Here is an 8,979-nt window from a genome sequence, read left to right as displayed (position 1 = left end):
TTCTTGTCCAAAACCTGGGAAACACTGTCACATCCTGTGATGCTGATCATCTAACTTCCTGGCTCCCTGACCCCAAACACACACACTCACACCCATACCCGCACACACTGTCTGTCTCCTCCAGCTTGGACCAACTTACCATAATTCAGACTGAGTCTGATATAATTGAGATGTCAGCTTCTGCTCCCCAAACACTCACCTCTTTTCTTCCTGGTTGGGAGACCCCCTTTTACAGATTTATGTTTTGAACTCACGTCCCCACAAAAGCCTGCCTTTGGAATAGCAGACAGTTAGCTGTACCATCTTTCTTTGGGCTGTGATGAGTCTCCATCGCTCACTCCCATTGCACGGGCTTTTCTCTAATTGCTGCAAGTGGAGGCTACTCTCAAGTTACGTACAGTGCTCAGGCTTTTCATTGCAGTTGCTTCTTTGTTGCAGAGCACAGGCCCTAGGGTACCAGGGCTTCAGAGGGCTTCAGTAGTTGTGGCGCATGGGCTTAGTTTCTCCAAGGTATGTGGGGTCTTCCCAGACCCTTTCCAGGGCCCAAGAGTAGGCGTTTGTCTAACACTTGGAAATGAATTGTCCGAGGAGACCCACGTGCTGACAAAGGAAAAGATTTTATTTGGAAAAAGGCACCCAGGAGGAGAGCAGGAGGGTAAGGGAACCCAGGAGAACTGCTCTGCCACGTGGCTTGAGTCTCGGATTTTATGGTCATGGGATTAGTTTCCGGGTGGTCTTTGGCCAATCATTCTGACTTACGGTCCTTCCCGGTGGCACACATGTTGCTCAACCAAGATGGATGCCTGTGAGAAGGATTCTGGGAGGTGGTAGGACATGTGAGGTCTCCTTTTGACCTTCCCCAGACTCTTCCTGTTGGTGGTGGCTTATTAGTTCCGTGTTCCTTGCCAGGACCTCCTGTCATAAAATAACTCATGCTAATGGTTGCTATGGTGCTTGGCCAGGGTGGGCGGTTTCAGCTAGTGTGCTTCCCCTAACAAGACTAAGGATCACACCAGTGTTTGATCCTTAACCACTGGACCCCCAGGGAAGCCCTGTGCCATCATGTTTAAACCTTTGTGTGTTTGCTAAGTCGCTTCAGTCATGTCTCTTTGGGACCCTATGGACTGCAGCCTGCCAGGCTCCTCTGTCCATGGGATTCTCCAGGCAAGACTACTGGAGTGGGTTGCCATGCCCTCCTCCAGGGCATCTTCCCGACCCAGGGATGGAACCTACATCTCTTACGTCTCCTGCATCGGCAGGGGGTTTCTTTACCACCAGCACCACTGTAAGTCCTATTCTGTTAGCCAGGACACATAGAAAGTCAGCCTTTAACTCAGTGACGTCACAGCATTTTACTCCCACGTAAGCTACTGCGTATGTGTTTTTAAGGAACTTTGGCTTGCTTTTCTATTACATAGGTGATCACACGCAAATGTGAACTCTCTCTTCCTTTTTGGTTTGATGCTCGCTCGTGTGACCTCAAGGACATTGCTTTGATCAGTTTTGTAAGGCACTGAAGGGTGGGCCCTGGGCTCCTCCTGGGATCACAGCAGAGTGGGCACAGATTCCGAAGCCCAGGCCAGGGACTGTGGAGCAGAGTATTCAAAATGCGGAGAGCCCGACACACAACTACTTAACACTGGATTCCTGGGTCAGGCCTCTCTGGGGCTCAGTTCCCGTAAGTGGAGAAATAGACTATCGCCCGTCAGAGTTACCTTAAGGACGAAGCGGCGTGATGTGTGTGTGGTGCGTGTGGTAACCGCTCAGTAGATGTTACTTTCTTTTCTCTTTCTCATCCTTAGTGGAATGTGCTTTCTGTGGCACTGTTGGCATCCGTTCCAGCTGATGAAACCCTTTAAAGAAGCTCAGATGCTTTTGCGCACGAAGCGTCCCTGACAATTAGAGACGCACGCTCTGCCATCTTGGCTTGTCCTCCGGCAGCTGCGCCCCGATCTGTTCAGGTTGGGGAGACCTTTCCTGGCCTTCCTCAAAACCATCATTTGTGCAGCGTCCCCGGGGCTACGAACAGCAAGGAAATGAAGGAAAGCAAGCAACATCTGGCGTTAAACAAATACCATCATCTTACAAATGTCTCGTCTCTGGGATAACGATTCTTGCATATGCAGAGCAGAGAGGGATGTCAACAGCAGGACCCAATACTAGAGAAGAAACAGCTCAAAGGCAGTCATAGCTCTTTCCTACTGTGTCTCCAGCAAAATTCCATTTTGGAAAACAAGAAAAGGTGCTGATGTTCATAGCCTTTTCTCACACCAGACTGAAAACCCACCTCCTGCTCTCTGTTCTGATGAGCTGAATGCTGCAAACATATGTTGTGAGAGTGGGTCAGGGTCTGGGGTGGTATCCAGCAAAGGGTGAGCTAGTGTGGACTCCATGGGCATCTTCCGTCTTGCTCCCTTCCCCCCAGCTGAGACCATTCCTGCTGTGCTGCTGCAGGTGCATTTGGGAGTTCCGGAGACATTCTCAAGCATCATCCAGAGAATTCTGCCTGTAAATGGCTAAGACAGATGTTTTATGTCTTGCTTCGTTATTATGGGTGTTATAGCCCAAAGAAGAAAAACGTTAATGAATCATTTTGTAACACTTAAAAGACTCCTGTTGAGCTGGGATGGGAATGGCCTGGAGCCAAATGGCGATGCAGACCTTTGTCCTTGGCATCCACTCACTCAGTCTTCTCTCCTCTTAGCATGATTTTTTCTCTCTCAACTGAAATCCATCACCTAGTTTCACATGAGGCAACCAGTCACCTTGCGCTGACCCGGGCCGTCAAGGATCCTCTGTGTCAGATCCCAGACAAGGCTGCTACCACCAGATGTTGTATCCTGTGACATAAATGGCAGCCGTGGGTGTGTTTGCTTTGCCTTGCCTAGTGTTTTGAACAAAAATCAATGATCAATGGTTTATTTACAACAGGGGTCCCCACCCTCCAGGATCTAATGCCTGATGATCTGAGGTGGAGCTGATGTAATAATAATAGGAAAAAAGTGCACAATAAATGTTATGTACTTGAGTCATCCTGAAAGCATCTCCCCTACCCTGAGGTCCGTGGAAAAGTGATCTTCCACGAAATTGGTCCCTGGTGCCAAAAAGATTGGGGACAGCTGGTTTACAACATTGAAGAGATTTCATATAAATATCTAAATTCTCAGTTTCTCTGGAAAATAAAAACCCCAGAAAGGCTGGGTTAACATTTTCAAATTAGCAACACTTGGTTGAAGCTGAGACATGGCTGCTCCTTACTGATGTGCGGTTGCTGTTCAGTTTGCCATGGACCCCACTGCTCCCTATTGCCTCCCTTCTCACTTAGGTCAAAGTTCATGCCAGGCAACTGGCTCTTTTTATTTCATGTTACCTTCCTGGCCCTACAGGTACCTGTTTGCAGTCTCTGCTTTAGATCTTCCAAGCTTCCAGTGATGCCAACCGTGTGATCAGAAGGTTAGAACATTCAGTCCCACCGACTCCTCCATTCCCCTAATCTCCAGGTAGGGGAGAGGTGCTGGAAATCACGTTCAATCACCAATGGCCAATGATTTCATTGAGCATGCCTAGGTAACAAAGCCTCCATAAAAAACTAAAAGGAGCCCTGCAGAGCCAAAGCTTTCCTGAGAATGAAGAACAAAGCCAGAGGCATGACCCTCCATGGTTTCATCCTCCATATTAAAACCAATGGTAAGGGCTTTCTTCATTATCCAGTGGTTGGGAATCTGCCCCTATCTTACACCATACACAAAAATAAATTCAAAACAGATTAAAGACTTGAATGTAAGAAGTTAGACCATAAAAATCCTAGAAGAAAGCATCCATGCTAGGCTCTGGGAATCAGTATTTCTGATGATTTTTTTCTTTCTTTTTTTTTTTTTTTTTGGATTTTGACACCAGAAGCAGAGACAACAAAAGCAAAAATAAACAAGCGGGACTAAAAGTATCTGCACAGGGAAGAAAACTGTCAACAAAATGAAAATCTATGAATGGGAGAAAATATTTGCCAATCAGACATCTGATAAAGGGTAAATCCTGCAAATATATAAAGACCTCATACAACTTAACAGCTAAAAAAAAAATTTAATTCGAAAATGGGCAGAGGATCTGAATAAATATTTTTCCAAAGAAGACATACAGATGAAAGAGAAGGCTTTCCTCTAAAGTGCCTCAAATCAAGTCTGAGGCCAATTTCTCCGTGCATCGTTTCTGTGTAATTTGCTCCTGTTGTGAGCAGCGTCTCTAAGTGCTTCTAGTTTCTCAGAGGAGAAAAGCAAACCAGCCAGAAAAGTACAGAAAAAGGAGGGCTTTCTGTTTATTTTCTTATTTAAGTGAACACACGAGCACATCCTGGAAAGTACAGGGTGACTAAGAAGTAGCCCAAAGGGAAAAACCTAATGGGGGAATTTTGTTAAAAGACAGAATTTACATATCCACACTTCGGGTTTCCCTCTCAGCCTCTCTGTGGTTCTTAAAGCCCCAGGGAGAAGCCAGAGGGATGGAGGCTATATTCGAAGGTCCCATCGGCTTGAGGGCAAGGCTGCTGGACTGGGGTCCCAAGACCCCGTGGGCAGCTCATAAGAGCCCTCCACACAGGGCTGCCTGTGGACCAGAAGGTGCCTGACCACAAGCCTTGACTCTCGACAGGGTTCAACCATGGTAGATTCGTTGGCAGGGTTAGTTCAAGTGCATTCTGTTCATTCAGAAACACTTCTCTGGAAAGGAGTTTCAGAAGACACCCTTGAGGCGAAGGGGAAGCCCACCTTTCTTTTTATAGGATTTCCTCATCTGTCAGGCCAGTCAACCCAAGAGGTGAGAGTCTGGGTAGAGAGGAGGGTGCCCAGGGTAGCCACCGTAGATTGTGTGCCTGTCAGCCAGCGGCGGTCACCAGACGACCTGTTCCTAGTCAGTCACAAACATCTTTTGCATGTTTGTGATCTGCTCAGCATTTGACAGGCTTGATAAGACTTCAAATACTCAAAGTGTGTTTCCTGGCCCCTCCTGCAGGATTTTCCCTCAAAGCGCATGCTTTACTCTCATTTCCTTTTTCTCCTGATCCAATCTCTGTCCCCTACCCCGCCCCCCCCCCCAACAAATCCCGTCCTCACTGTCCCTTCCCTTTATGTAGAACTGCCCTCCAGCTCTTTACCCACACCCCTCACCCCCAGCCTCGGACCTTCAGAGAAAAATCGTGGAGAATCCAGAGACAAAGCAAGTTCCACTTGAAGAAAGAGTGTCTGCCCACGTAAACTTCTTGAGAACAACCTTTGCACAACTTAACGTGCTGCTTAGTAAATGTTGAATGGCAAACCCAAACTTCCTCCTCTCCAGGCCCATCCCCTAGAGCCCCTGCTCTGGGAGGGGGAGGGGAGGAGAACTAAGATAACCTTGCTTTCTCCATCCCCAGCTTTCCTATGTCCAAATTCCTAATGTGAGGACATGCTCTACTGGCAGGACCTTTGAGAGTAAACAGAACAACACAGCCACAGTCCTGGTGAAGTAGTCAGGAGAAGGGAGGGTCTGAAGGTCCGCAGAAGTGGCGAGGGCCCTGGCTATCTCTGTGCTTTGCCAAGGTGAATGTATGCCTGCTACTGAGAATGGGTGAAGAGTGAGAAAGTGTTAGTGGCTCAGTCGTGTCCGACTCTTTGCGACCCCATGGACTGTAGCCCACCAGGGTCCTCTGTTCATGGGATTCTCCAGGCAAGAACACTGGAGTGGGCTGGCATTCCCTGCTGATGGTTTAGGGTTCTCTTCTTAAAGTAATGGGGCAGACACACGTGAAGGTGACCGCTAGTGGTTTCAGAACGACTGTATGCATGTCTTCATGTACATTTTCCTTTTCCCTCTCCAATGGCGGTGAAGACCAAGCCAACTGTAAACTCTGTTCTCTTGTTCAAGGAAGACCCCCATGGTAAGGCTTGGATATATGTCCCTGCCTATAATTATTTCCACGTCTGGTACACTCTGAGATCCTCTAATTTTTTATTGCAGTGTGGCCTGTATAACCCAAGGATTCTTCACAAGGAGCCGCCTTCTCAGAAATGTGTTCATACCTCAGTATGAAGGACTATTTAGAAGATGAGGAAGAATACCATAAGGATGAAAATGAATGCGAGTAATTCAGTGGGTTTGGTGGGAGCTGCTGTGAAGCCACATTTTAGACTATTAAATAACAGATTGTTCTATTTTTAAGAACATGGTTTTTTGTGTAATGCAAAATAAATGCCACCTTTTGCAAATGTATAGAACTAATGAATAAACACTAACCAATATCCAGCTGCACCTGCAGGAGAGTAAGGACATTCTGGAGGGTGAAAAATGAAGAGAGAGCTGTGAAGCTGCAGGAACTGCACTGGGGCTTCTTGGTGGGGGCAGGGATAGGGTAAGAGAGCAGACGAGGTACGGGTGGGAAAAGCAGTTGTTTGGGCTTCAGAACTGGCTGAGGAATTAAGGGACTTAGGGCTTAATAACAGCAGGTAGAGGAGACAAAACCTGGACCCCAAGAGAGTAGAAGGTTGGAACCGAGTCCCCTCTGCCACCCCCAGCAACAATGTAGGGGTGAACTAAAAACAACTGCCTACTCACCCGGTGAGATGATAAGCTTTTTTTTTTTTTTTTAAAAAAAAGAACAAAAGCCTCTCCCTTAATTTATTAATTTATAATCATAGAGGTGCCGGTTACAAAGATACGGTATTTAAATTTAAATTACTGGCACGGTCCAGGACACATTCTACTAAAAGAACCTAGCATCAAGTTATATGAGGCAACAAACTGATAAAACTTCAGAGATAAATGGGCAATTTCATAGTCAGAGGGGGATTTTGGGGCACATCTCTTTCAGCCACTGACAGTTTAAGATGACAAAAAGTAGGGCTATAGACTTGAGTAACTCAGCGAGCAAGGTTGATCAGACACCGATGTGGCAAACGCACATTCTTTTCGAGAGCACGTGACGCGTACATCGAAAAACCACACATTAGATCCAGAGCACTTCCTGACAAGCAGCAAACAATCACGCAGACCACACTCTTGAACATACTCAACTGTTAGACTCCAGTAGTAATGATTTAATCAAACCTCATCTTTGGAATTTTGGAGGGAAAAAAACCCTTTAAGTAATTCACGACTATAAGTGTCTTATTGGAGAGTCTAAGAACAAATTCTTTTTTAAAAAGATTTTTTATATGGACCATTTTTAGAGTCTTTATTGAATTTGTTACAACATGGCTTCTGCTTTGGTTTTTTGACCGCACATGGGATCTTAGCTTCCCTGGACTGTGTGCTAAGTTGCTTCAGTCATGTCCAACTCTGTGGCCGTATGGACCACAGCCTTCCAGGCTACTCTGTCCATGGGATTCTTCAGGCAAGAGTACTGGAGAGAGTTGCCAGGCCCTCCTCCAGGGGATCTTCCCATCCCAGGGATGGAATCTGCATTTCTTATATCTCCTGCATTAGCAGGAGGGTTCTTTACCACTAGCACCATCTAGGAAGCCCCTTAGCTCCCCTAGTAGGGATCAAACTCACACTTTCTGTGTTGGAAGGCAAAGTCTTAACCATTGGACTGCCAGGAAAGTCCCCAATTATCAATATTATAAGAAAGTTTGGCAAGATCACTGGCTACACAAAAGTAAATTTTTATTCACTGGCAACAAGCAACTAGAAAACTTAGTTTAGAAAATACCCATGTGTAAATAACACCCTCAAATATACCTCAGAATACAGCGACCAAAAGACAGAAAATTTTTATGTATGAAATTTAAAAAAATCCTGAAGACCTAAATAAATGAAAAGATACTTAATACTGATGGATTTGTAGAATTGAGGTCTAAAGATGTTAATTTTCTGCAATTTATGAATTGAAATATATTCCTCTTAAAATTCAAACTAGATTTTTTTGAGGTTCACAGGTTGATTCTAATGTGTGTAAGGTAGAGCAAAGAACCAAGAGTTGCCAGGACAACCAACATCTGAGGGCTCACTCACTCCATCATCATAGGAACACTTAAGAAAGAAGTGTTAGTTGCTCAGTTGTGTCCGAGTCTTTGCGACCCCATGGATTGTAGCCCGCCAGGCTCCTCTGTCCATGGAGTTTTCCATCAAGAACACTAACTTTAGTGTAATTATGCAATAAAGAAAGTTATATGAGCACAGGGAGCCTCCCAAGTGGTGACAGTGGTAAAGAAACCAGCTGCCCATGCAGGAGACATAAGAGATGCAGTTTCCATCCCTGGGTCGGGAAGATCCCCTGGAGGAGGAAATGGCAACCCACTCCAGTATTCTTACCCGGAAAATCCATGGACAGAGGAGCCATGTGTTCCACAATCCATAGTGTTGCAGAGGTGGACATGACCGAAGCGACTTAGCACACACGCACACATGCATTAGCACAGCGAGAGACAGACTAGAGTCAGGCCCACAAACATATGGAAATTTGTATATAACAGAGATGCTATTTCAACTTCAGTGGGGAAATAAGGACTTTAAGCAAGCAGCATTGGAACAACTGGTTATCCATATGGAAAAAATAATTTAGATCCCTACATCAAACCATAGTTAAATGGATTAAAGACCTACATATGAGAAAGCATGACTTTAAAAAGTTTTGGAAGAAAAGAAAAGAGAATGTTCTTCTGATCTCAGGGTAGGAAAAGATTTCTTAACCATAACACCAGAAGCATAAACCATGAATGAATAAAACCAATAAATTTGACTATATTAAAATATTTTTTAAAGTCCTTTTGTACATTAAAGGCATCATAAAGTGAGAAATACAAAACTTAGACTTGGAGAAGCTCTTTGGCACACACTGTACCAAGAAAGGGTTTTGCTCCCAATTTATAAACAGCTCCAGTGGAAAAGGCCAAATGATATGACACCCAATGGCTTTGAAAGATAAGAAATAATTTTCCTTTGTCCTGGTAATCAATGGCATGTAAGTTAAACAAAGGGGAACTAATATTTCATATTCAACAGACTAGCAAA

At 45.1% G+C, this 8,979-nt stretch overlaps 1 long non-coding RNA gene across 1 annotated transcript; it reads left to right on the top strand.

Moving 5' to 3' along the window:
* Nucleotides 1–2,736: 2,736 nt before the first annotated feature.
* Nucleotides 2,737–6,236, top strand: LOC138425526 (uncharacterized). Its single transcript, XR_011251244.1, has 3 exons — nucleotides 2,737–3,687; nucleotides 3,898–4,025; nucleotides 5,989–6,236. It is a non-coding gene; the product is annotated as an uncharacterized lncRNA (long non-coding RNA).
* Nucleotides 6,237–8,979: the final 2,743 nt, after the last annotated feature.

Source organism: Ovis canadensis, chromosome 20, assembly GCF_042477335.2.
Source record: "Ovis canadensis isolate MfBH-ARS-UI-01 breed Bighorn chromosome 20, ARS-UI_OviCan_v2, whole genome shotgun sequence".
NCBI classification, from domain to species: Eukaryota; Metazoa; Chordata; class Mammalia; order Artiodactyla; family Bovidae; genus Ovis; species Ovis canadensis.
Note: the sequence above shows the minus strand (reverse complement) of the source record. Positions and strands in the feature narration are given on the sequence as shown.